The 27924-nt window shown below is 43.7% G+C and overlaps 1 long non-coding RNA gene across 1 annotated transcript in view; it reads left to right on the top strand.

Moving 5' to 3' along the window:
• The window catches only part of LOC121667115, a 142538-nt gene that overhangs the window by 97824 nt on the left and 16790 nt on the right, over window positions 1–27924 (top strand). The gene's annotated exons all lie outside the window — the stretch shown is intronic.

Genomic DNA, 27924 nt, shown 5'->3' with positions numbered 1-27924 from the left:
GAGGGAGGGAACCTCTGCCACACAAAATCAATATCAATTACTACTCTGTAAAAGACTAGGCCACGCATACGCACTGTGGCAATGCCCAAACCGAATCCCCTTTGTGCAGGGAGTACTTAGCTCTTTCATAGCATTTGTGACTGTAGTGGTAGTTGAGCTATTACAGGAACAATTGATGAGGCTAGCTGACGTCAATACTTGAAAAAAACTTCACCTGTTTTAGAAGTAAAAATAAAAATGGATGTCTGTTAAAAATATAATTTAAGGTAATCAGAATGCCATATAATAAGAGCTCTGTTGCACATAATTGGCGCTCCTCTCTCATTTAGCATTGCAGTTTGTCTGTATTCAATTTCCTCACATGGTTTGATTATTGCTTTTGATTATTACTATCTACATCTAATGACAAGTAAACTTCTGGTTTTTTTCCTCAACCCTTTCAAAATGACCTTGTGCCATTTTGCATTTAAAGGGAAAATACACATGTATCTGGCTGGGCAACATCCTAGATAAGTTTTGCAGTCACAGATTGCTACTTCAGTCAGTATTCAGGCCGTTTGGCTGGTTGGCTTTGATGAGCAACCATGTGCGAGCACAAGGAAAGATGTAGGATTTCACCTCAGAGGTAATCTCTCGTACCACACTGGCACTATGGTGTTTCAGGGTAAATGGTCTTCTGTTAAGGTCAGGCTGCAATTCAGCATTTTAGGCTGAGCACCAGAGGCCCCATCCTAGTCCCCTAATCTAATGTGTCACTCAGTATTTCCCTGGATCTCCTGAGTGATTCTGTAAAACTCAGTACAATACTTGAGACCCCAAAGTTACTGTTTAACATTGCAATGACTACGTGAAAGCTCACAGAAGGACGGGTTGAAAGGAAAGTTTTAAACCTTTCCAATTAATGGTTAAAGAGCCTTTCAAGCTGTAAAGAAAAGTAACTTTTGTCCTTGGCCCCAGCGATGGCAGAGCTCCCCTTGCTTGGCCACCCAGAAGTGTTAGAAGAACAGGGAAGGTAAGGGAGTGACAACCTGTGGATGGGCATGGATGTGAGCTCCTCTCACCCACCTTGGCTCAGGTGGGAATTTCGGAGGCACCAGGGTTCTTCTTTCCCCTGGTGCTGGCTGCAGCCTCTTCTGCTTCTCCAAGGACAGGCTGACCTCTCTGCTGCTCTATGAGTTTGGGCAGGGGAGGGTTTCTTTTACAACCTCCCTTCACCAGAGGACTCTCCCCCCACAGCCCTCCATTGCAGCACTAGCTGCTTGTGTTGTCACAGCTCGCCCCCAAATAATCTGTTACTTGGGTCTCTGTCCAGAGAATATTAATTTGAAAAAGAGGATCATCAACTTTAACAGCTTTCCTTTCCTGTGCCAGCTGCTGTAATTTCTCCTGTCACCTCCAAGGATTTTCACTCAATAGTGAGACCAAGCTGTGCAGAAAAGGCAAGGAAGTCCTCTGTTTAAAATGGGCTCTGCTTAAGGAATGCTCCCCCTCCCCAAGCAAAGGCTGAATTCTCTCCTTGGGTGTGTAGAAAGGGCCGGCTGAAATGTGCATATCCAAGGACCATATTTTTCTGAATGTTGACTCTTACAAGATTTTTGATGAGATTACTAGATGACCTCTTAAAGCCCTTTCCTACCCAATTATTTATTATTCTGGGTTGCTCTAAGATTTCATAATGGCTCCTTTATGACTCCTTACATAGTTTACTTGCTATTGAAGTTAAATGAATTGCTTAGTAAATTCCTGGATGCCCCTTTTTATAACTCAATTGAGTGCTGTATTTTGTGGCTCTGAAATCCTCTGGCACCTCATCTGTTCTCCATGAACTTTCAAAAATCACTGCTCAAGGTATCGCACTTCCCTCTACTAGCTCTGTTAGCAATCTCCGATGCTTGTCATTCAGTCCCATGGGTTCATAAATACTTTCCCAGGAATTCTTTTCATCTTTCCTTTTGATATACTCATGATTCAACCAAATCATCTGTAGAATCCAATCCTCAAAGTTGTTTCACCCCCCTCCCCATCCTTGACTGTAAAAAGGCAGCAATAATTGGTATAGAGACCTCAGTTTCCCAATGTAGGAGAAATGCTCTTGGTTAAGGCTGTCAGCTAAGGCCCAGAAAGACTAATTCCTGCTGTACATCGAGCAGCTTTTCTGCTCATGATTGCAAATAACATATTGGTCAGCACACAAATTATCTTTCTATAAAGGAAAGTTGTTGGTGAACTACAAAAAAATATTTGGTCTGAATATCAAGACTGTCAGTGCTTGAAGAACTCACTGCTCTGACCACATCTGATTTGATAATTTTGCTTCAAAATTCAAGTTCCAGCAGCTCATCAGCACTTCAAATGGGCTATAACAAAATGGGATTAGATAAATTATTGTCACAATTGGAAGAATACTAATAAAAAGCCCGTAACACACATAATGATCCACTGATCAAACATGTTTTGAATTCTCTTGACAAGAACACTGATAATGATATAAATCTGACCAAATCTTTAGTGAACTGGGCTTAGTAAGGAATGTGTAAGCAAAAGTTCCCTTGAAAGTGTGGACAATCTTAAGTAATTTGGACAAAACTGTAATAAAATAAATCATTATTCAGATTAGTTTTACACTGTTCCCATGTGCCACAAGCTAATGTATAGTTGAAGGCAATTCTCTATTATATAAAGGTACATTTAAGCAGATGAGAAACAAGTTTAGCAGCAATCAAAAAATTAAATTTAAAAAATGAAAGAATTCCTAGTTATCAGGGGCACTTTTGTTGAGGGAATCTTGTGACAAAAAGCCATATGGACCAATCATATTTCTGACTATGTGCTGGTCTCAAAACACTCTGGCCTGTAGCAGAAGCTGTTTAGTTCTGCTCAAAATCCTTCCCGCACGTTTACAGTCAGAAAAACTTCCATGTGATCTACAGAAGAAAGGCACTGAGGTCCTGATTCTATGCACACGCATATGTTTACACCCATGAATTAGAGTGGGAACATTCATGTGCAGAAAGCTTAGCATATGTGTTAATCTTTGCAGGACTGACATGCCCAGTCCTGATACAGATCCTTGATGGAGCTTGCTTTCCTGCCAAGTGTTTATCCTAAGCTCCAAATGGGCCAGCCCTCCCTCACGGCAGGGTGTGAGCTTCCCCCACAGCAAGATCTGCCTGCCGAGAGATTTCCCACAGCAGCTCCAAAAATATGTCCTTAGGAGAGTACTTTTCCCTACCTCCTGCAAGTCTCAACCCATGTGACATTCAAACTTTTTTCTTATGTCACATCCCTCCTTTATAGTAGAGAACATCACTGGCTGGTTTTTACCTTTCAGGATTTTCCAGAGACTTGCCCTTCCCATTTCAGTAGCTTTTCAGTACAGTTGATTCCACCTATGGATATAAGGTGCAGTGAAGTTTAGTGTCATCCATCCATACTTACAGACCTCAAATTTTGCTCTAAAATTGGCAAGGGTGGAGTGGGACTTTTGCAGAAATAACCAATGATAATTTAACCAAATATTATTTCAGCTTCTGGACTCCAATAGTTACAAGTGACAATAACTAGAATATTAGATTTCACCAAATATAGGCAATATTTTGATGTGTGGGTGTCAGTTGAAAAGTAGACCATGATCTTTAGAAGAGCCCATGCTGTGATATTTCTGTATAGTCTGAATCCACACCATCTTTGAACTCTGATCCTACAGTCACAGCTCTGTCCATGTCCTCCCTGATGTGTCCCTTCTCTTTGAATAATTTTATTGTGAGAAATCCTATCTAGTAACAAACAATATTTTGCCGGGATCTTCAGTAAAGCATTTGTCATTTTCCCTCTTTCTTGCTCCCCCACACTTTCGTTTGCTTTCACACTTGCAAATGTCCCTTCTACAGCTGATCGCTTACTGTTAAAAATAAAATGGAAATCTAGCTGGTAGATTTGCCTGAGAGAGATTGTAGGTACTTAAACAAAACCCTTGCACCTGAAGACCATACTGAGTGAGTGATGCACAACTTCACCAACTGGTGTTTACAGCTGAAATATTGCTGAAATGTTTGCTGTGTATGTGAACCACAACAAACTTTCTATTGCCTATGTAAAAAAAATCCTCTGCAATCCTGTGCATCTGTACAACATATATCAGGAAATATCCACATTCATGAAGGTAACTGAACTTTTCAGTTAGCCATTTAAATGGTACTTATTAGAAAAGCTGAATTGAAATCCAGGCACAAGGATTTTCTAAACAGGGTGATAATAGAAATTCTGCAATGTATTTAAACCTATGTCATTTGTATTCCTAGAAGTATCACAGTTTTCTGAGCTTCCTAAAAGTGTGAAGTGTATCTCTGTTTCCCACATATATTACTCCACAGACATAAGTCATCTGTTAAAATAGGCTCTATAATAGTCTGAGAAGTGCCTCTGTATCTAGCATGTTTGTTTTGGCATTTGTGCTCCAGGCAGATGTGCAGGAGGAGGGGGTGATGGCTGTCCAAGGGGCCTGTGACACTTGGGGACAAGTAAGTAAAATCAAGACATTTGTGAGGTAAAAGTCTACTCTCCCAATCCTCTCATCTTTTATAAAGACAAGTGGATCAACAAATCTGGGTGATGGGAATAGCCATGTTTGTGTGTGTGTTATGCGCATCCACATAACTTCAGCCCCAGGACCTTTGCTTTAGCACCTCTACAAGCTTTTCTGCTCTATTATTAAGCAGCACAGCACAATGGTTACTTTCACAGTAAAAAAAGAAGCAGGTGTAGGACACATAAAATTGCAGCCCTGGGGGCCATTTGTCTAAACCAGAGACATCCCAGTGCTGGGATAAGGATGTGCAGTGGCGTGTTTCGGAGCGCTTTGCTAACAGCTGAAGCTGAACTCTACTGTTGTGGACTGCCTGAGGAACACGCTGCCCAAACCCAGGCATAACTCTACTGCTTAGTCCAGGATCTTTCCCTTAGGGGGGTGTAGGCAATGGTACAGTTAGCAGGTAAATGTCACATAGGGACCAAAGAGGAGGAATTCTCAGAGTATTGTGCTTTTAATTCAGTCATCCTGTGAGTTCTCCATGGAATAAAACATGGCATCTCAGATATTCAATCCTTTATCACTTAGAGGAACTTCCTAGCACATTGGAAACTTGAAAAGATCTCATCTGATCCCCACACTGGTGCCTGGTACTATTGCAGTGACTGTAGCTTGGTTTTTTGACAAATGGACAAACTGTGAGCTGGAGTCAAGGAGGCACCAGCCAGTTCTGCCAGGAATGACTTGCTGTAGCTATGCTATGCACCTCCTCATGCATTGTGCTTGGAGTGAAGCAGGCAGTAACCTGCTCTGAGCTTGCCCTGTCCGTCAATTCAGCAAACTTCTGAAAAGAATTTATTCGGTTTGATTCTCTATCTGCACAGGCCTGATGAAGCCAGGCATGGGAAGGGCAGTGTTCCTTTGTAATTTGGTAAAAAAAACTGTGACGTTAAATAACAGGATGCACTTTGCATGTGTGTTTTCAGAAAATCCCATCCCAGCAATGGCAATATGGACTGTGAAAGAAGATAATAGCTGTGACTTTCTGTTTCCAGACAGCCTTTAGCTGATTGGCACTTGAGTGTGCATGGATGGCAAGGTGCACTATTTTAGCTTTTCCTTTACATTTCATCCAACTGTGCTTTGAAGGTAGATAGTTATCAGCATCAAGTAGGAGTTGGAAGCAGCAGGGAATGGTATAGTTTAGCGTGTTTCTGCTTCAAGAGGGTCCTGTTGAAACACTGTTTAGCAATCTGGAGGCTCGCTGCATCACCAATATTTAAAATGTTCAATTACCACAATCTTTGTAATTTGTTGTAGGATATTATTCATTGATAATGTACCTAAAACAAGAAGGACAACGCAGAAAGCAGTGAAGAGCTCTGTAGCTCTCACTTTTCCCCATGAAAGGGATTTTCTGTGCATGATAGATTACACTCCTGATAGAAATTGTACAAACTAACAAAATGCAGATCTGTTAAGTGCTGTAAATCTTTGTCAATAGCACATATACACCAAGGCACAAATCTTCTCCATGAAAAGTCCTCAGCAATTCCAGCAACAATGTTTATATTTGCCTTGTGATGGGCCCACACACCTACTTATGTAGACATTCCAGACGTGAAATTACCTGAAATTGGACAGATGTCTACACAAAATAAACATTCAGAGCTTACAGAAAGAGAGAAAAATTAAGAATTATTCTTCAGTCTGCAGCAGTCAGCCCTGAAAATAATATAGCAGGGGTTGGAAAGCATAGCTCAAGTTAATAGCTTCTCTATTGTAGGCTTCAGAGTGGCACAGACTCTTTTTTTGAAAGGGCTAAAGAGGAGCGAATTCTCCCTGTGCACCCTTCGGTTGTGCCGTTGCATAAGTGCTGCGACACGCAGCCTTTGTTCAGCTATTTTAGAAGTGGGCCATGTTTGCAGAACATCTCTGTAAGAAGGTGGCAGCAAGACAGGATTTCATTCAGATGTTCCTCTAAGCACAGCTGCATGCTTTGCTTTGCTGTGCCATCCAGCCTTTTTTTGGTGAATGCAGCTACCGAAATTAACCAGGGAAGTGGGCTGGGTTTTTTACTTTGCATTTGTTTTGGTTACTTTACTCTTCGTTCTTACTCGGCTGTTTTTCTTTCTTCCCGTATTCCCCCTTGCCCTCCTCATCTCTGCAAATGAGTAAGTACTGGAGGGAGCACCTGATGTGCCTTTTCCACAGGCTGGAGCCAGCCCCACGAGCAGCAGAGCCCCTGCCATGGCTGTGGCAAGTGCCCCGCAGTCCTTGCTATGCCCCCTGCTGATGCTTATTGCCGTGCCTCTCCCCGTGGGGTGGTGCACACAAAGTCAGGCACCCACCCTATTGCTCCCGTGCTTGTCAGGGCTGTAGCCAGAGGGTGGGAAATGGTATTCCAAGTGTGGAAATGGGCTGCTCCCTTTTCCATCCCCGTGCCCCGGGAGGAGAGTGTGCAAGGAAACGGCAAGTGAAATAATGTGACTCAGATCTGAGCCAGTGAGCCCCGTGTGCCAGTTGATGTGCTAGGTTGAAGGGGTATGCTTGAGGCTGCTGAAATCAGTATCTGCAAAATCTGCTCCCACTTCTCACCTTTCCTAACAATGCATCTATTTTTATATTCTTGTAGTGTTAGTTAATAATGCTATATGTGAGTATAATGCGGTCATATCAAATGCAATTGTGCAACTGAGATGGCCACAGGTCCAGCCCAAGAGAAGGCTCTCCGTGCCCCTGGAGCAGAAGTGCAGGGAAGAAATTGCTGGAGTAGGTTCTGTGGGCTACTCAGCTCTCCCATCTATGAGCTGATCCACAATGTGCAAAAGCAATCTCCAAAGTGCCCACATATGAAAACACAAACTCAGTTGGGCAGGTCTTGGGATTTGAAATGCACTTGCCAAGTTTATCCAAGTTTCGTGGTGATTTGCATAGTGTTGCTAGAGAAACAGCAGAGAAGAGTGGGGCTCCACCAGCAGGAGGCAGGTATGGAGCAGGTCTGTCAGCTGGCAGGTGCTTCTGCAGCGAGCAGCATGGTGTTGTAGAGCACAATTCATTGCTCCTTTGTGCAGACATGGCCCGTAGTTTGGTACTGAAGTTTTAGCAACAATTAAGAAAAGAGGTGATGAAATGCCTTGCAGAAGGGTTCATGACCAGGGATTTTTGAGACAGGGAATTGTGTGAGTGGGAAGCTTTTGTAACCCTTTGGAGATTATTTTGTACTACTTAGCTTGTGGTGTGTGTTCTCAGGGCGTGTTACTGTGAATGCTGTGCCAGTGTAGCACGTGGGCACTGGGAAATGCATCGTACACCATGTTCAAATTTGACTTCTCACTTTCTCCTAGTTTGACATGACTATACAGACCTGCTAATTTTACTGTAAATACCAAGATACACCAAAAAAATCAGCCAAGCCAGCTGTGAAACAGTTTAAGGAGCTTAGATATGAAGTGGTTTATGGCAAAGGCTTTAGCTGCTCACACCCAGTTGTCCATCAGCCTAGCTAGAGGGTCTCTGAGATGTTCCACATGACTATGAAGAGTACACAATGTCATGCCATAAATAGAAGCAGTTAAATAATGATAATACCTGGATATCCAAGGACAGAAAGACTCTTAAGATCACTTGAGAGCCTTTTTGGTATACTAACCTCTATCCAGGATCTCCAGGGATGTCATGGGGAAGCCAAGTGCCTAACAAATGTGAGTGCAGAAATTGAATACTTCATGTGCAGCTACAAAGCAGAAGTGCCATCTGGTCAAAGAGCAAATACCTGATAGATCTGGGAGCCAAGTAGAAATATCCCATTACTATAATATCTCCATTACAAGGAGAAATATCCCATTACTGTTAACTATATGAGAACTGTGTTTCAGGCAGGATTTAGGCCAAATCATCCAGCATCACGAGGGATGACAACAAGGCAAATCCAGGCAGGCTCATTTCAGAGGTAGGCACAGTCTCCACTACACCATAGTTTGAGAGAAAGTGTACCATTTTTGCATAAGGTAAGAAAATACTTTAATTGGGGATGGCATTAAGAATTGAGCTGCTTTACTGGTGATCTAAGCATGGCCAGGGATCTGCTGGCCTATGAAACAGTGGCCTCTCCCTCAACTGGATGGTAGGAAGTGTGTAACATGGAAGGAAAATCAAAGCTGCCTTTTGGTTATCTTTCCTTTAGCCTTTTTTCTAAATACTAGGTGTACCATCAGTGCACAAGGTTTGTGCCATGCTGGTGGTTTGGAAGTTACCCATGAGGTTATTTCCATACATGCCAGGGCATCGATTCATCCCATTCACAGCCCCTCCCCTCTCTCTCAGCTTTTGTCCATCACTAGTTTTACACCATACAAATGAGTTGTAATGCCAGTCATTTCAGCAACACAGATGTTTGCAATAAGCACGCAGCTGAGAAGTGTAAAGTGAAGATGAATGTATCATTAGTATGCATAAGTAAACTTCTGTGGCCCATTTGTCAGATCAAGCTGAATTACATCCTGTCTTTCCAAATTGCAAATGTCTTGTATTAAAGCAACAGGTTTTTAAGAAGGCTGAGAAAATGTCCTCCTCTGATTGCTCACTGTAAATACTTTAGTGCTGAAATTTTGTCCAGTATCTTCTCCCTCTCAGCTTTGGAAATAAAAGCTTAGGTAAAAGTTCTATTATTCCCAGTCTGAGACCTCATTGTGTGAGAGGCTTCCAGATCCTTTCCTATCACGGAGAGGTTCCTAAGAGTTATCAACTACTGCATCTATGACAAGATGCTCAAGTGATATATAGATGTGTTCCTTCATTTGTTTTTAAGTTGCTCTTAAACACATTTTCTTTGGAGCAATGTTTCAGCCAAACAAGACAGGAAGGTAGATTATTTTTTTTTTTTGCCTTTAAACTACTGAACATTTTTAAAAGTGAGCTATGCTTCAGTGTTTTTTGGCACACGGAATCCATCTTAATGTGGAGTACATGACAAAAAGTGCCATGCTTTCTATAAAGATCTTAAGGAGAATGACTGAGCCCCAGTACCACACTGTAAATTAACTATTGTCCTTTGTCAGCATCGAGTGTGCCCCGTCATGTCAAATAACCACAGTTGGCATCCTGTCTATGAGCATGACCTCCGTTCATTTCATTCACCCAGCAGTGAATAATTCATATAGCAAGTTTTACCCTGGGCAAAATACACTGACATCGAGTCACTCAACTATAGTCATTCACAGAACAAAATAGTTATTCATGCTTTCAATGTGAACCATTAAATCTTGCCAATTAAATTTGAGAATGAATCAAATTAATTCATTTAACGTCATCTGAGCTCACAACAATGTTGTTGCATGCTTGCTGTACTTTGCTTTACTTTCCCCTTTTTTTTTTTCAAATTGTACCTGGAAATTGAGATGCTGTGCCAAGCAGGTTTTAGTAAATCCTGTCTCGGGGAGGAAATTTGCAGGAAAGTAGATAATTCCTAAGTCATGATGTGGCTCCCTCAGCTTACAGACTTAATCATCAATTACTAGATGGTAATGTGGTTATTGGTAGCATTTAACGCAGCTAAGCGAGCAGTGATTGCTCCCAAAAAGCTGGCCTTGCCTCCTGACGTGTACCAGGGCAGAGTATGTTGCCTGCCAAGATCACGGGGATGTGGCTGTAGCTATATCTTACCTTTCCCCTTGGTGGTGGCTGCTGTGCTCCTCGGGGCTGGGAGATGAGGTGGGCCTGCTTCAGAGATGGAGGGAGAGCGATCAAGCTCTCCTGCTTCCTGTGAGACCCTGCCTGGCACATTGCTCCCGGGTAAGAAATAGGTGATAGCACTGCTCAGGTGGCAGAGGAGCACATGCAAGTGAGGTGGAGCAGATGAGATAGGAGGGGACTACACAAAGAGTCCTGTTACCATCAACTCAGGCTTCTTTTTTGTTGTTTCCTTGCAAGAAAGAAAGTGGTTCTTGTGTGCTGGTGGTGGCTCTTTGTGGTCGTCACCACATAAGCACAAGCACACAGGAGGGTGAGAGCCCTCACAGATGGCTCCTGGCTTGCGGACATTGGCAGCAGGCTCTCAGGGCTCTCCCAAAGGCCTTGGGAGGGATTGGTGGGCGTTTTCTCAAAATGCTGTTACTTACAGGAAGAAAATGTTTCCACTGCAAGTTTATCACAAGGCGATAAGCCGAGGAAGTGAGTTTTCGTCTGCCATGACCAAAAGAGCTGGTGGATGTGGGGTGTTGGTACAGTCCTGCTTAGTCATGTGGGGAGGAGATTGCATTGTTAAACCTCCAAGTGTGGTCGCTCAGTCCTTTCAAAGCCTGAGGTGGGATGGGAGTGGCAGTCAGTTAGGAGGAGTTAATAATTGACTCTTTTGTGAGTGAAGGATGTACTAACAGTATTTGCACTGCAGGCTCTCTCCCTTTTCAGCATAACTGCTTTAACCTGTTGTGTGCTGGTCATTCAGGGATGATGCGCATCTGTGGCCTCACGGAAGGTGCATCTTCTTGTTGTGAAGAGATTTATGTGTGTTTTTTGTCTCTGTGGCTGACAACCTTTTCTCCCCAGCCTCTATGCCCCTGTGTATCCCTCGGCTATTTCAGTCAGCCTCCAACACCTTATATAGCCCAAGGCCCCTTACATTTTCTGGTTTTTGCTCAATTACTGGGGTTTTTTTGGTCAGTTTTCAGTTTTCTTCCAAGGTGCGTTTAAGTTACTTGTTTGGAAAACAGCAATGGAAAGATGCAAGCAAAAGTGTGGTTTACCTTGCACTGGCTACAAGCTGTAGCCCTGGTGTTAGCAATTCAGCTGAGGCAGATTAGATCCCTTGCTGCCACCACTCATCCTGCCCTATGTTCAATGTCAAGTCTAAAATTCGGTATAAAATCTTGAGAGTCTTCTAAGATGACTAATTCACTTTTCAGATGATTTGCTTGGTTTGGCACAAAATAATTAGGTGAAAACTACTTATCTTAACCTCCTGGAAAAATAGATCATATTCCGAAACACCTGCTTCCTTCTTAAAAATCACAGCTTCTATCTGTGTAATGTAACACTGACAAATCCACATCGCTGCTTTTATTGTAATTAGGGCTCTGTGTGCTGTGTTGTCGCAGCCTCTGCTCAAGGCCTGCTCCCTGTATGCGAGCAAGGGAGGTGGACAGAGATAGTGGAGAGGGTTGGATTTGGTGCTGGACACCACATGGGAAGGTCACGTGGAGACAGGACACTACTGTCATAGACTCCCGTAGCTTCATTGCCTCAGCATGGTACAGCAGAATTGTGCAAAATTGGTCTGTATCTGTCTCTGATCCCTGGGACAGGTCTTGCTGCAGTAGAAGAGTGGTCTCAGCTCTGTGAGCCCTCGTGCCTCGATATGAACTCAGCCACCTTCACTGCAAGAGCTCAGCTGTGCAGGCCCAGGTTATCTAATGGCATGACTAATCCAGCACGGTTTATTTTGGGTTGCATTTCACCTGGAAAAGCTCCCCTGGGAGCTGGAGGGAGCAAGGGGATGTGTGTGTGTGTGTGGGTCCAAGCTTCCCATGTTACCTCTCACCCCTCATCCCTTGCTGCCAGTGCCCATCCATGGGAGGTGGTGGGCCTTTGGTGCCACCTTCCTAATGTGATGCAGGCTCTTGGGAGGCCCTACAGCTCTAGTGGAGACAGCATCTTCTCACTGGGCACTCACTGGATCTTAATATGCACCTTGGTGATCCATAAACCAACTCCCTCTCCTCCAGTGATCCACTTGCAGGAGGGGTTATGTGCCTGTATGGGAAATTCTGGGCAAATCTGGGTTATCTGAGGGCATGGGCTCTGTGTAGTCAATCTTATTTTCATGTAATTTTTAAGGATAAGGGGTATGTGAGTTGTGGGTTTTAAAAAAGGAAATTTGTACTGCAATTCATTTGTACTTTAGTAAACTGGCTTTCTGACCCTTTTCCTTGAAATTGCTCTGGTTTCCCTCCAAAAATCATGCTGGCAGGGAGAAGAGCCCCTGCCCTCTCTGATGGCCAGCTCTGCTTCAGCTTCTGTGAGGCAGAGGCTGAGGGATTGCTGTGGCTGGCAAAAGAAGGCATGGGAAGAGACAGCAAATAAACATTAAAACTGGACAAATTCAGGCTCAATAAAGAAAATAAACATGCTTCACAGTGGGCAGATTTAGTCATTGGAGCAATTTTTGTAGGGATTTGGTGGATTTTCCTTCACTTGAAGGCTTTAAATCAAGCCTGCAGGTACTTCGATATGCTTTAAGCAGAACTTGCAGACTTGATTCACAATTGCCTTGAGTGAGGCTTTTTGACTGTTTTGTACAGCTGGACAGAGCAGATGGTCAGAAGAAGATCTCCCTAAGAGATCTGTGTTTAAATAAGCAAACAAACAACCCCCTTGAAAGTGATATCCACACATACAGATGGATGAAAATTACAAGTCCTTAGCAATACTAGAAAAGGAAATGTTTGCGTCTGCTGTCACTGACCCATTTTGGTATTCCAGAGGCAGGCTAATTTGCAGGGAAACGTGGTAAACTGTTCATGCTGAGGACAATGTTAAGATATGGCACTTGTTGGGGGAATGACCCCCACACCCTACGGCCCCATGGTGTTGACAGGAGCAGCCTCTGGTGGTGTGTCCCTGCTTCCTGACTTTGGATTCCCACCCACACCTGAGTGAGGTGCTTCAGGTCTGTGAGCACCCAGTGCCTGGAGGGGTGCAGAGCAAGGCTGTCCCAACTAGGCAGCACATGGTGAGGCTGGGCTTCTCTTTAAACCCAGCTGCCCAGCTGGGGTCTGTCTGTACAGCTCTCTGGGTGCTTGGACCCGGCCCCTCTTCCCTAAGGGCCAACCTGGGAAGGCCCCAGCCCTCCCAGAGAATGTCAGTGAACAGTTGGAGCTCTTCATTAGAGGGAACCTAATTAGACATTTATTATTTATGTGATTTTACATTAATGGCCTGGCAACAAGATTTATTTCTCAACTTATTTGTTTCACAATGTGGTTTCTTCAGCAATCAATTGATATTTGGTTAGCTTAATAACTATCTTGTTAAAATTAAATTAAATGCTACTCTGATTTAACTGTATTAAAATAAATGTTGTCGTTGTTAATGAAATGCAAATAAGTATTTAAATTGTGGCAGTGCTTCATTGAGTTGCCACTGTTGGGTGGAAGGATGCTGAAGAACACGCCAGTGAGGTGGGGGATGACAGGAAGTGCTGAGAGCTGGGACCCCAGCCAGCACCCCCAGGGCAAATAGAAGCATCCCCCTGGCTCCAGCAGGTCCTGGATGATAACTGCAGTGGTGTATGAAAGCAGTTCCTCTGTTTAGATAGGATACCTGATCTTATAACTTTCACTGTCTGATTGCCCACTGGGCTAGGTAAAACACTCTGGCTATGAGCATCTAAAAGCAGATGCAGGTCCCTCATGTCTAAATAAATAGCAATGAGTTAAAATAAGGGATCCTCAAGCTTTCCCTGCAGTGTGGGACAAAACCTGATAGAACATTGGTCTCTGTGCTTATTCGTTTCCTGGCACCTTGTGTTCCCATGCACAGAGGCCTGAGCCCACTGCCTTGGCAGGCATGGATAGAGGCAGGGATAGCAAGAGAACTTCTCTGCAGGTTCCTGCTGTGCAAATGCCTGCCCCTCTCACCTCCTCATAACACCCCCTTCCTCTGGCAAGTAGCAAGTATAGACATGGAAAAAGTAATCAGTTTGGGCTGGAAGTAAGGATTTATGAGCAGACAAAGCAGCTCACTTATCTCTGCTGCTCCTTAGGTCTGAGGAGAAATCCCTGGGTGCAGGCTGTAGGTTGCCACACACCAGCAGACTGTGGACCTCTGCAGACTTTTCCATCCCTGTAGATGGAAATAACGATGCCCATACAAAAATTAAAATGTTTTAAATCAGAGCTTTCCACTGATATGGATGCCTACATGAAAGAGTAGAAACAGCAGCTAGAGTTAGCTAGAGTCATTAGGAGAAAAGTCCTGACGAGTTGCCAAAGCTTTAAGCTGAAAGTACATGATCTGAAATGCGTGGTGGGTAGAGTTGATCCAACTTCCTTTGTAGTGGGCATGATACCACTTGTGACTGCAGCAGGAGCCAGGGCAGGGCTGCCCATGAGAGAGAGAGAGAGGTGAATGCAAAGGTCTACCTCCACAAGTAGGGTCAGGTGTACATCCCTGCGTTCAGAGGGGCCTGTGTGCTGCCCAGAACGATGGAAAAAATTAAGACAATGGTGCTGCATGAGCAACTGGTCTTGTCCTTTGTTTACATGTGAAAGAAATTGTTCATTTATATCACTAGTGTCCAAATTTGTACTCACAAGTCCTTGTTACTGAGTTACAAGTACTGCAAGGACAGTTGCCTGTACTAAGTTGGAGCAATGCCTGAAGAGAAATCTTTGAAATAACTAAGTGCAAAAAAGGATTGGCCACAGGGTGAGTTCCCAGTCTTTCTCTCTAAAAGCATGAGCACATCCAGGATTTAATATTTACACAAACCATGTAAGCAGTTAACTGGGCAGCAAAGAGCAAACTCCTAAAACAAACCATGCTGCAGTTTTTAACACTTGTATTTTTGCCCATATGTGTTACCAGTTATTGACACAAGTGCAAGGAGCACACATGGATGCTATAGGGAGACATTATTCAAGATGAAGTACTGTACTGGATCTGCATTACCTTCACAGTTCAGATATACAGGCATTTCAACATAGGCATGATTTTAAAAAAAATATTATTTTATTTTATTTTTGTTTTGCTTCTGGATGTAATGATGCAACAGATCTAAGCCTGGGGGATATAATAGATAGAATGAAGAATCAGGACAGAAAGGAGTTAAGTTTAGCTCAGTATGAAGTGTGCAAAGATTTAGACTTGGTGTGGTTTTTAATAAACTTAGATGAACAACATATGATGCCTTGTGTTATATTAATCTTCCAGTGCTTGATGTTTCACATGATTTTCCAGCAGCTTTCATTTATTGAATTCCCTGCTTAGATTTTTAGTGAAAAGCAAAGAAGATTATGAAACATCCCGTTTTTAATTCTAATTTAATTACATACAATTAGCTAAATACATCATTTGCTACATCTCCAGTTAATACATAGTTAAATGTAATTTTTACAATAGTGTGCCAAATGACATATTAATAATATTTGATATCATTAGCATTAGATTGCAAAAATACTTGCATACTGTTTATTAGGATGTGATATGATGTGTTTCTTCAGAGGTTGACTATGTAGGTGACTAAGGATTATGAAATAATTCTCAACCCATACCCTGGATTTTAAAGCTTCCAGATTTTGTTTATGTTAGAATAGAATAAAGTCAAGTTCCTGACACTGATTTTGTGGCATGGTTTTCTAGAATAACTGCATTCAACCTTATTCCTGTTCAGACTACAATTTTGTAGTTATACTTAGCTGAACCCCAGTTCCCTGAAGTTTGGTTTCTTTATTCTTCTCTATTTTTCAGTCTGCCAAGAATGATGAGGGGAAAATTGATCCTGCCTTGGGGATGAGGGACTGGAGTAAATGATCTCTGTGGGGCCTTTTCAGCCCTGTTTTTCTTTGATCCTGCATATTTTGGAGCTGTCATACATCCAGCCAGATCATGGTGGAGTCAAAGCAAACTGGTGTCCACACTTGACTGCCACATCTATACTGAAAAAAGAGAGTAATGCAGCTCCAGCCATCACTCGGGTGTTTTATAACGATTGTGCTGGTGAGACAGGGAGATACAGGGCTCTCTCTTGGCTTGGGTGTTACTGCCACTGCCCTGAGGGATTTAGTACTAGGTTGAACCCCTAGCCTCCAGGCTTTTCACTGAGTCCTGGGATTCTTGCTGCCTCCCAGCTGGAGGGGGCTGCCGTGGTTCCTGACTGTGCTGGATGCCCTTCACTGCAGGGCCTGGAACATATGGCATTAGACAGTAATGCACTGTGCTGCAGTTGCAGAGAGATTGGAAGTGTTGTCTGGTGTTGTGCAGCACAGCAAACCAGCAGCGGTTTGTGTCGAGCTGTGCCAGCCAGCGGTGTGTTGGAAACATCAAGATATTGCAAGAGAGATTTGAGGTTCCAGATTTCATCCTGGGTTTGAATTTTGTCTCTCCTAACCCTAGGCATGGCTCACTCCAGGGCTTTAGTCTGGCCCAAAAGCAATGACAGGAAGCATTTGTTAACTTGAAATGACATTTGCCTTTCCAGGGCCACCCAGTATCTGCGCTTGCCTTTCCAGGGCTACAAGTACTTCTGGGTGTTCGGGGTAGAGCCATATGTAAAAACATCCTTTTCAAGAGCAGTAGTGCTCTGCCACTTGTGCTGTCTGCAACATGGAAGCAACAACAAACAGGAAACCTTAGGGATGAGGGTCAGGCAGAAATATAGGTTCTGGCAACTGGTTGGAAACATCTAATAATAATGACTAATTTAGAAAAATCAAAATGAGGTGTTACTTTAGTTGTGGTGCCAAGTTCTGGGCTGAGTGGCCTGGAGGATGGAACTCCTAGATGTGATGAGCAGAAGCTGCAGCAAAGCAGTAGGACTCTGTATTTATGCAATACTATGACATTTGTGATTTGCTTTGAAAATAACTACAAGTAGCTGCAACTCAAGAAATGCGCAAACTGCCCCAGAGCTGCCTTTATTTTTCTCAGGGATTGCTTCTGACAAGAGGGGAGTTTACCCTGTGTTTTTCCTGGAGTCTTTGGGCTGGATGCCTGTGTCTGTACTGGTGGTAAACCCAGGCAGGCAGAGGCTGTGAAGGCTGTTTGACATCTGTGGGATGTAATAATGAGTTCACGGAGGAAGAACAATTGCTTTGGCTTTCATTGTGTCCTTCTGGATTTTTGTTCAAAAGTATAGCTACATGATGCTCGTGGAGGGTTTCTTTATTTCTTTCCTTCTTTCTTCGTCTCTTTTAGCATCTTGAGACAGAACTGTTTAGCAACAGAGCTTAATAGAGTGGAAAGTAACAGCAAAGAGCAAGGAGAGAGAGGTGAGGTGAACATGAACTGGTTTCCGCAGTCTCTGACAGCTCATTTGGTAGGAATAATGAGTAATTTATGTAGCATTCCCCACTTCAGATTATCGAGTGGCTAGACTGAAGCTGGGAAACACTCCAGATCCAAATCAGATACAACAAAGGGGATATTTGTAGTCCTTTGTGTATTCCTTTATTTTACTCATTTTTATTAATTTCCTGATACTGAGAGTATTTGGGGGGGTGGGGAAGGGAAGACAAAGTTTCACATCCCACGCTCTGTCCTCTGTGGTAGTCTCTCAGGGTGTTGGGATCAGCACATTCATGGCAGGTCTGTGAGGCAGTACTGTGAAGTTTGGATGAGATTTGGCATCAGGTCCTCTGCCCTGCTCTGCCACAGAATCTGTCATCTGTCCTTGATTGAGCCCACCACTGATCAGTGAGAAGAAACTGAAGAAATAAAGTATTTAGGTTTAGTTTACCAGTAGGGAAGGGTCACTGTGAAGTACCACCAAATCATTTGCTGGTTTACAGGCAAGTCAGTGTGCCTCTTCAGATCCAGACTGACACTCAGCTAGTTCTGCTTTGTCCCAAAATCTGGGCTACCAGAGGAAAGGACAGCGAAGGCAAAACTGAAGTCCCTGTCCCTGCAGTCTCAGCCCATACAGCAGCTCCTCCCCAGCTGTGTCAGGCAAACAGCCTGAATTTGTAACCTAGTGGCCATGTGTGCAGTCCCATCTCACTCACAGAGTCAGCATTGCTGTGGGTGTCTTGTCCTGCCCTGGGGAAGGACGAAGGTCAGAGAAGAACTTGGCCAGGGGTATGACTTCTCCCAACTGGCCAGGGCATGCTGAAGATAACTTCTCATCTTGGAGCAGTTCAAATAAAGGCAATTAAATCTTCGTAAATTCAGAAAACAGTGTTCTCCTTGAAAAACTTCAGAAAAAAAAAATCTAAGGGAGAAGGTGGTCCAGATGATTCTAGACGCTGACCCCATCAGCTGCTGCCTCCAAAATGGTCATCCCAGCCTCATCCCTACTAGCAGTGCAACTGCTCTGTGTAACAGAGACACTTACAAGGGTCAGGATGATGCTCTGTGGTCTGAACATGCCAGGGGAGCTGGGGTGACCAGTTCAGACCCCTGGGAGTGCTGCACCTCCTGAGTCCTGCCTGCCCTCCTCACGCTTTGGAAGGGTTTGTGCAGCTGGGTTCTGGTTACCTAAAGACAAATGATACACAGTAGACTGGGAAATGTCTCCTATTCTGTAAAACCAAAATGAACCAGCAAAATCCAAATAAACCTCCTAGAGGCCTTTTCCTACTGCAGCTATTCTAATACAAGGGGTTAGGATAACTTTTGTTGGTGGGGAGGAAAAAGGGATTTTGGCTGGCAATATATTTTGCCTGTTTTGCTGCTAATGAAATCACATGCTACCCTTAACGGTTAAGGGCCTATCACCTTACAGATCGTAAATAACTTTTTTGGACAACCATTAAACAAATTTAGATATGTCCTACTTACATTATTCACATGAGCTAGGATTATTGGAAGTAGTGTTTCTTTTCCATTGGAAATCTTTATAGCAAATATAACGTTTCTATTAGTTTCTGAACATGTATGTCCTTGGAAAAAAATATGCCATCAATTCCTCTGAGCCTGATACTCTCCAACTGCAATCCTTTTATGCCACTGCACCCGTCTTTAGTAGACAACATTACTCGCTCTGGTTTTATACTGGTATGTCTAGAAATAGAATTAGGTCTTCTACCTCCAGTCAGCATTAGTAGGCATTAATCCTCTTTGGCAGAGGGAGCAGCCAGCTCGCTGCCAGCTGCTGGCAGGTCTCTGGAAGCACTGGAGTTGATGTCAGTTTTAGAAATTGAAAATGCATACAGTGTTCAACAGAGAAGTATCATAAGTTTCTTTAAGATGAGTGAACACACTTAATATTTAAGGCAGCTCTTAGGATGGGCCCTCTGTATTCCCATGAGCGATTTGGTAGATGCTAAGAGAGGAAAACACAAGTGAATAATCTATTTTTTCCATTCTTATGGCAATTTACTAGCATCTCAATATCTCTGTTTGTCTGTAAAACTGACAAATTGCTCACCTGGACACTTCACCACAGAGTAATGAAACTTATCTAATATCCTGCAATGATAATGTTGTAATTGTAGCAATTGCCATCAAAAGGGCTGAAAGTGTTCAAAGGAGAAGTTGTTATTCTATTTTTGTGAGTGGGGGAAGTGAAACAGAGAATGGTGATGACCTGTAAGGGGAACAAGTGGCAGGAGCCAGGCTTCCTGACACTCCCTGCGTCTCCTTCGGGGCATCAGGCGTGAAGTCAGGAGGAGCATTAGGGACACTGCCATAACACAGGAGTCTTCTTGTACCTCTTGAAATATTGTAGTTTCATAAGCAGCACACGTCTATAGGATATTGGCTTGCCTGGGTGCAGGGGTAGCTCCTGCAGAGCCTCCTTGGGGGTTTGTGGGTGAGGACAACTGAACTTTCCTTGTCGGATCAGGACTGGATCTGTCTATCGTAAGAAGAGAAATATCTGTAGTTCTCTCCTCTAGAATCTGATCTTAAGATTTTCATAATGCCATTGCTTATACATGCTTCCACACCTTGTTCTCCTTTTATCAATATAAATCTACTTTTTCTCTCCTTTTAAGCAAAAGGCTAGTATTTCTTTCCATCCCACACAATCTAAGCCTAGAATACCTGCAGTTAGCTTAAACACCACTAACAAAACCTCTACGTTTTACAAAGAGTTGGAGGCAAGGTGATGTAAAATTCAAATATAAGTATATGAAAGCCAAACTAGCCTTCGGATAGCTACGGATAATTCTTTCTGTCCCATAAAAGACTAGTAGTTCATACTGTTTTTCATACGTTAGTTGCTGGGATTTCATACCAATTATGGTATTTATTTAAAATAACAAGCTATGTGAGTCCATCCAGTTTCCAAGAACCCCATTGCCACAGTTCATTACAAGCTATGATTAGTGACAGGATTACATTGTTAATGTCTGCAGGTATTCTGAATATTAGACCTGCCTTTTGTGTGTAGTTCTCCTTTCTGGTTACCTGGGAATTGTCTGCTTATATTCCGTCACCTCAAATCTTTACCAACCAGAAGTTATACACTTGTAAAACAGACATGCTGCTCTGTTACAGTGAATCAATGCCTTTTCTCTCAGTCCCCTTTCTGTGTGTTATTAAAAATAAAAGGTTTTCTACATACTGCATGAGTGTTGCTGCTGATTAAAAGTTTGCATTGGGGTTTGAACTGAATCCTCAGCACAAGAATGAAGGTAAAAGTTTGCTGACAGCTTGCAACTTTATGGCACGTTTCTTTGAAGTTGGAGGTGAGAGGGGAAGACACAATGATGGGTCTTGGTATCTGTTTAGAGAAGGATTGGGTGATGGACTGGAGTTTGGTCTCCAGAAGACTGAGTTTTATTTTCTAGTGCAAGCTGGTGTTGGCTTAGACTATGTTCAGATGCTCAGCTGATTTTTTGGCCAACATGTGATATAGATCTACTGTTCTGATTCATTTGTAACATCCCTAGAATATGGCTTAACTTTCCTGCTAGCCCATACTTTCATTAAGAAATCATGTATTTAAACAGGGTTTACAGCCAAAACTTATGGCTCTAGTTTCAAATTCTACAAGGAGAAGCCAGCAATAGTGAGGTTTGCTGTGGCTCCTTGAAGGTGTGGGACAGCCCATACAACCCTGCAACAGCTGCAGAGGCTTGTTAAACAGCAAGGGCTTGTGGTCCTGGAGGTTGGGTAGGTTAATTCACATTAGAAACACTTCAGTGTTTTAGGTGCAAGAAGTGTAAATCGTAGAAGGGTTTTGGTTGTCAAGGACCCTAGAGATCATATAGTTCCAACCCCCCTGCCATGGGCAGGGATTCCACCCACTAGATCATGAATATGTAAGTAGGTATATGCAGGCGTGGAGTGGTTAACCTTTCTCCTTAAATGCAGTCCTCAGAAATGGGTAGAACAGTCCCTTCATGGAGCTCTGAAATACTGGGTTTGGAGTACGGCAGCAGGGGGAGCAGCATTTGCCACACTCATAGGACAGTACTCAAATGACAGGTTTGAGCTGTGTCCGTCACCAGAATTTATTTCCAATGGAAACCTAAATTACCTGCAGATAATCTAAACAGGACACTTGCAGAAGATTTTAGTCCCTGTATCGCTGCAAGAAGAATGAGACAGTTTCAGTTCAAGTGAAAAGAAGCCCTCATTCTGAGCCCTGTATTAACATATTTTTCATTACTTTCTTTCCAAGCTGACCAAACTGAAAGCAATCTGCCTCAAATTTCAGAGTCAAGATTTTGTGCCAAGATTCTCTATAAAGTGGGTCAACTATTCAAAGCTGGTAATTTATGTGAATATGGGATTTGTACCAATTTGTTGTTATCTAAAATGACTAATGTTTCATAAAAACAAATTTCTGCTTGTGGATTGCTCTGAGAGTGGCAAATACCGCTTTTGTACCATTTTGTCACTCTGGCACTGCTCATGGGTGACTGGTGACTTCAGCCAGGCAGGCCTGTCTCCCTCCTTGGGCACTGGTGGTTGAGGTGCAGAAAGGCAGGGCTGCCCTTGAAACAATCCAAGAAGGAATGGGAGTCCTTTCTGGAGTGAAAGAGGAGCTATGCCGGATGGATTACAACTTTTTTTTTAGGTCATCTAATGCTGTTTAGGAAAAAAAAAAGACCTTTATAATATATATTTACAACCATAAAGCCCCCCAAGACCTTCCTCAGGGCAGGAGACAGCCAATTGTCAGGCTTGTACATGTTGAACTGATCAATGTAATAGTGAGAGGTCTAATGGGCCATTGAATTCAGCGTTAGGAGAGGTTAATACCTACTGGGCCTGAGCATCCCTAAATCCCCCTGGGCCTGAGCAGGAGCCCACCAGGCACAGGACTGCAGGGAACATCCCTTGCCATGGTTCTCACCCATGTGTGATCCGTATGCTCTCCCTCTTCCTTCCTTTTCCTGTGGCTTTCTGCCCTGGCAGCAAAGCTTCTTGCTGCAGGACATGCTGTGGGATGAAGCAATCTCCCTGTGGAAGGGGTGGGTCCTTGTGAGCCCCTTTTTCAGCGGTACCTGGGCTGGCTGGGGTGGTTTTCAGTAAATTCTAACACGTGGGCCATGGCAGAGCAGCAAGAAGCAGATGGGTGCACGCTAAAAGCAAAGGACCTTTTGGCATGCAGTCATTAGCTGCTGTCGAGTGCATTAGTCCTCTTATGTCTTTGAGAAAGCCATCATTTTGTAACAGAAAATTGCTATTTTGTTTCAAGTAGACTTGATTTCTAGAATAAGAATAAAGCCTCTTAATTAGGGTTATGAAGAAGCAGAATATCACGTGCTTAATAGGAAGGTTAGTAGATGCTACGCTCAGGGAGGGGGATGGGCTGTGGAAGGGACGATGGGGCTGCTCTGGCATGCTGTAGGGAGGGTATGGCCCTGCACGGGTGTCCCGCAGCCCAAGGGGCTTGTGCGGGGAGAGTTGCACTCCGGTGCCACTGGAACAGCGCCGGCGAGGTGTGGCTTGGCCTCTTCTGGCAGCAAGGCTTTCACCTCCGCGTCCTATAATCCTTCCACTTCACAGCCTGCCTGGCACCTCTGCCTTCGGCCACTGTTCCAAAACCCCTGCTTTTTGCCGGGGGACTGGGGTGGATGTTGTGGAGATTTGGCTTTGTCAGAAAAACAAATTTTGATCATCTTTGTTCAGTTGGTGTGATTTTGAGATTGACTCAGCTACTGATACTACTTTTGTTGCTAGCATCCCGTTCCAAGTGACCAACTGTAGCATGTACATTCCTGGTCTCCTCTTCGTTCACCATTTCCAGTTAATTAAATGACGCTTCCATGTATTTAGTCAAGTCCTCTAATTAACGTGCTCCTTAGGCTGGGGTTAGATGGAGTGGCCTGTCTCTGGTAACAGCAGGGCGTGTTCCAGTGGAACACGCACTGCCCCCGAGGAGGACGGGAATAGTGAGGGGGGTGTGAGACGATCCGGTGAGGCGAGAGAGGGGCTGAGAGCGTCCTGCACCCATTCATTGTCAGCCATCACCACCTAGTGGCAAAACGGCTCCGTCTGGATTCATCTGCCAGCTTACTACTTCATCAGCCAATGTCTCTTGAAAAGCTATTTTTGCCTAAAACCCGAATTTTCAAATAGGGTACTCATTTGCCGGTCTTATCCTGGACTCACACCAGCTTTTATAACTATGCAAAATTTCCTTCCGAGCAGAGAACCACTTCTTCCCACTGCAAACTGACATCTAAACTGGCTCATATATGTTGTCTCCTGGACACCTCGAGTGTGTACACAGATAAAAGGGAAGTGTTTTATTTACGTTTTGCTCAGGAAGTGACCTTTGACATCACCCAGACTCACATACCCAGATTCACAGCACCAATCCTGAAATCCAAGGAGATGGGCATCCATGGTGTAGGTTTTCATCTACTTGCATCAAAGGAATAGAAGCCCCTGTCCCCAAAATAAAAGATAATCTGGTTCTTATTAAGTCCTTTCGTGGTGTACCCTAGAAAATGAGAGTGGTGATACTATATGGTATTGACGTGGGAAGGGCACCTCCATTTCCTCCTTAAAAAGTGGTTAGAAAAACTAAAAAGTTACTGAAGCCCACTAAAAAAATAAATGGAATAGCAACTATATTGCTGTCCTGGTCTTTTCTTTAGCACAGGCCATGATAATGTATTTCAACTGCCTCGGTTGTGTCTTCATTTTCATTCTCCCCACCCGTGCTTCTGGAATCTTAAACTTATGCCTGTCCTCTGGCAAATGTTCCTCCTTGTTCACTTGGACTCAGTCTTTTGTCTTCTGCTTGTTGCCCTCATATGCTCCCTTGGAGGGGACTCTACAGGTGAAATCTGGGTAACGTCTGGCAACAACATTTTCTTTAGAAAGGGACTACAATAAAACTTGTCACCGACAGCTCAGTGTGCTCACTGTGGCAATTAACTGACAATGGAGTTATGGCTTCTTCATTTAGTGGTGATTATTCTTTTAATTTCATTATTTCCTAATGGATAAAATGTTTAATGCCCTTAAGAAGTACATTGGCAAGGTGTTTGCTGGCAGAGCAATCTCCCTTCTGCCCCATCACTGAACTAGTTGGCTCCCAGCATGGCTGAAATAGTCCTCTACCTCTAGGGGACAAGAGAAGGGTAGGATGAGCTTGTGTGTGCTCAAAAACTGCCATTTGAGATGGTCCCTCTGTGCTTTTTAAACCCTTTATTAAAGCAGCTGTGTGCAAGAGAGTTTTTCAACCTACCTCCATGCCTTCCATTACCCCAGTTCTTCTTAGGGCTGGTGAGGAACCTAGGCAGGCTTGGGAAGTGCACAACCACGCTGGTAGCCATGGGAGAGTCATGGCTCTTGTCACAGAAATGGGTTCAGCTCTCATAAATCCAATTTGCTTCACCTGCCATTGCCAGGCTTTGGGTGATGCCTGATCCATCCCTTGGTTCCTCAGGCTAATCCCCACAAAGGGCTTCTGCCTGGGGGTGGCACCAGCATAGCTTGGCACGAACACCGTGGCATACCCTGGCAGCATGCAAAACCGGTGACTTTCACGTGCTCCTCTTGAACAGGTGCCTGCACAAAGCTCGAGAGGGAGGGATAATTAAACCATGCCATATTTAGGAGGTCACCTCTATAGCCTGGATCTCAGAAGGGTTGGTAGGCAAGGCAGGCTGACATAGAAACAATTACAGGCTCACTGCTGGGGGAGTTTCTTAGTGTAAACCTTGTGGATTTGGAGCAATGCTGGTTCATGATAAAATACTCCTATTTTCCTGCCTGTTTTTTTTCTTCCCCATGAGAAGAAGTTTTAGAAGTATCTTCAGAGCCTACTACTTTCTGCAAGGGGGAGAATTTTCTGGAAATTTGCTAGAGATGAATATATTCTGTGATGCCAAGTGTGATTTTCTGGGAAAGGTATATATACAATTCCTGGACTAGCTTGTTGGTAGTTTTATTTTGGAAAGTTTCTTTTGGGGTTTCTCTCTAAGAGTGATAGAATATTAATGTATAGTAAAATCAAAACAAAACCAACCTTCTTTTGGTTGTTTTCTTGACCCTCTGCTAGTGTGCACACCTGAGCATGTATGTGTGTGGTTCATATGACCAATATTCAGCCTCCCCTCTCTTACAAAAGTACCCCAACAATGCTGGCTGGTGGGAGATCAGAAATCCCTTCAGGAGCAGAGATCTGTGACACCTGCCCGAGCTGTACTTCAACAAAGGGCAAGTACCATGTGTGTAACGTTTTTTATGAAAATACTTCTGAAGTGTAGGACACTCAGCCAAAGTTACCGTTGTTCTCCAGCGGAGGGGTGATGGGCAGCAGACGTCCTCTCAGAAACACAGCCCTCTGATCTTTGGTCACTCCACCGCCTGTTTGCCAACAGGCATGAGAGGCACGAATGGTGACAGGCAGACTTGTCACCCAGGCAGCACAAAGCCAGCAGGACAAGTGGGAATGTGCCACCTTAGAGCAGCAGCTGCCCGCGGGCTGCCACAGAAAGCATTTTCCAAGTGTCTCTGGTGCAATTCAGTGATTTATCGGTAGGCTGAGGTTCAGGGAACACGCCAGCTGCATGAGCCTTCTCTCATGTTGAAGGCACTGGGTTGGTAGAAAGGAGGGAGCTAGGGAATCAGACAAAAAAATCAGCAAAGTTCTGTAAAGGAAAGCACTGCTGGGGGACCCAGCTGCCATTCAGTGGGGTGAGTCTGGCAGAACTGCCAGCGCCCATCCAGCAGTCACTGAGCAGAGACAGGAGGGAGCAAGGACTGGGAGCACACAGAAATCCCCCACTGCTGACAAGCCCCCCGAGCACAGGTTCTAATTGTAAGGCAAATACACATGGCTTAAACAAATACTGTGGACAGAGTTTGGGGAATTTCTTGGAAGCCCCAATGCTGAAGTCTATTACTTTGAAATTAGTAATTAGGCTGCAAAGCATGTGTGTAAAGCATGACTTAAAGACTGAATGTGTCAGGTTGTATCTATGCTGATGTCCTGTAGGTCAAAACCCCTAAGAAACAGCAGGCAGTAATGAGGCCCCCATCCTTTCACTGCTGCCTTATGTGTGACTCTGGCTTTCCCTCAACTCACACCAGCACACACCAAATTCCTCCAACCTGTCACATTTATCTTTAAAAGTGACTTCTCTAGGAAGTGGAGCATCTCTCTTCCTCTTTCCCTCCCAGCTCAGAAGAACCTCTTCCTCTTTCATTACATTCTAATGAACTCGAAATATAATGTGTATATTTTTTTCCATGATTTTATTAAAAATTCAAGCCAACTGCTTGCAGTGTGAGATGCTAGGACTGAGACAGTGAGAGGGGAAAGGCTTGTCAGACTAATGACTGCATTTAATTTACGCTGCTTGTTTCTCCTTCTCCTTGGAGAGATGTGCAAATGCAAATTCAAGAGACCAGAATAAAAAAAGCATGGCTAGATAGAGGGTGGCATTAGCAACAAAATGGAAAAGGACATTTTGTTTGTGTCGCAGCAGGATCTATTTTTAAGAGCTTCATGTAGTAAAATCACTTCTGGGATTATTTTTTCTAAAAAACAATAAAAAATAATGCCCATCCTCACTGCAGAGAGCACTAAAATAGTCCACTCCAGCCACTTCAGACAGGATGTATGGAAACAATCAGCATTAGTCTGAGGTAAGAACAAATAGAGGCAACTATCTGATGACGCAGAATAAAGAGAGAGAAGAGCTGGATTTTGCTCAAGTAGATTGAAAGAGCCAGTGGCATTGGAAGGATTATTAGGGATGATAGAAGTGACAATTTGTTTGACCTAGTAACTGCTCTAATTGGTGGCCATCTCTTTGAATATTAATATCCCACTGAATATTTGCAGTAACTCTCCTCGAAACAAAACAAATGTGTTCAGATCTCCTCTGGGTAGGGGGAGGCTGCCGTTACTACTGAGTCAGAACTGGGGGGAGGGATCAGATGATATTAAGTGCTCTAAAAACATGCTCTCTCTTCAACTGGCAGGAGCATCTCAAAGTGATTGGTTTTTTCTATGTATAGCTCTAATTAAAGGTCTGGGTTTCAATTAGTCTCTTGTTTTCCTGGCCTATAATGTCACATGTCTGTCAGAACATTTTGTTTTAAGCAGAAAGCTCACCTGTAAAGGCCCAGCCAGTACACATACTGCTCTGAGATATTTTTAGTTATAAATAAGGTGGGATTTTAAAAATTTATATGGGAATGAGGCATCCAGGTCCTAATGAAATTCACTTTGATGTGAGCATACAACCCACCAAGGTACCTTCAAAGTGTCTCAAAGGGCAAAATGTGGTAACTGTGCTTCAAATTCATTTTCAAAGGTG

The sequence above is a fragment of the Corvus kubaryi genome, unplaced genomic scaffold (genome assembly GCF_017639235.1).
Source record: "Corvus kubaryi isolate FWS band 111438036 unplaced genomic scaffold, C.kubaryi_AGA036_p1.0 37357, whole genome shotgun sequence".
NCBI lineage: Eukaryota > Metazoa > Chordata > Aves > Passeriformes > Corvidae > Corvus > Corvus kubaryi.
This window is presented reverse-complemented; position numbering and strand designations above follow the sequence as displayed.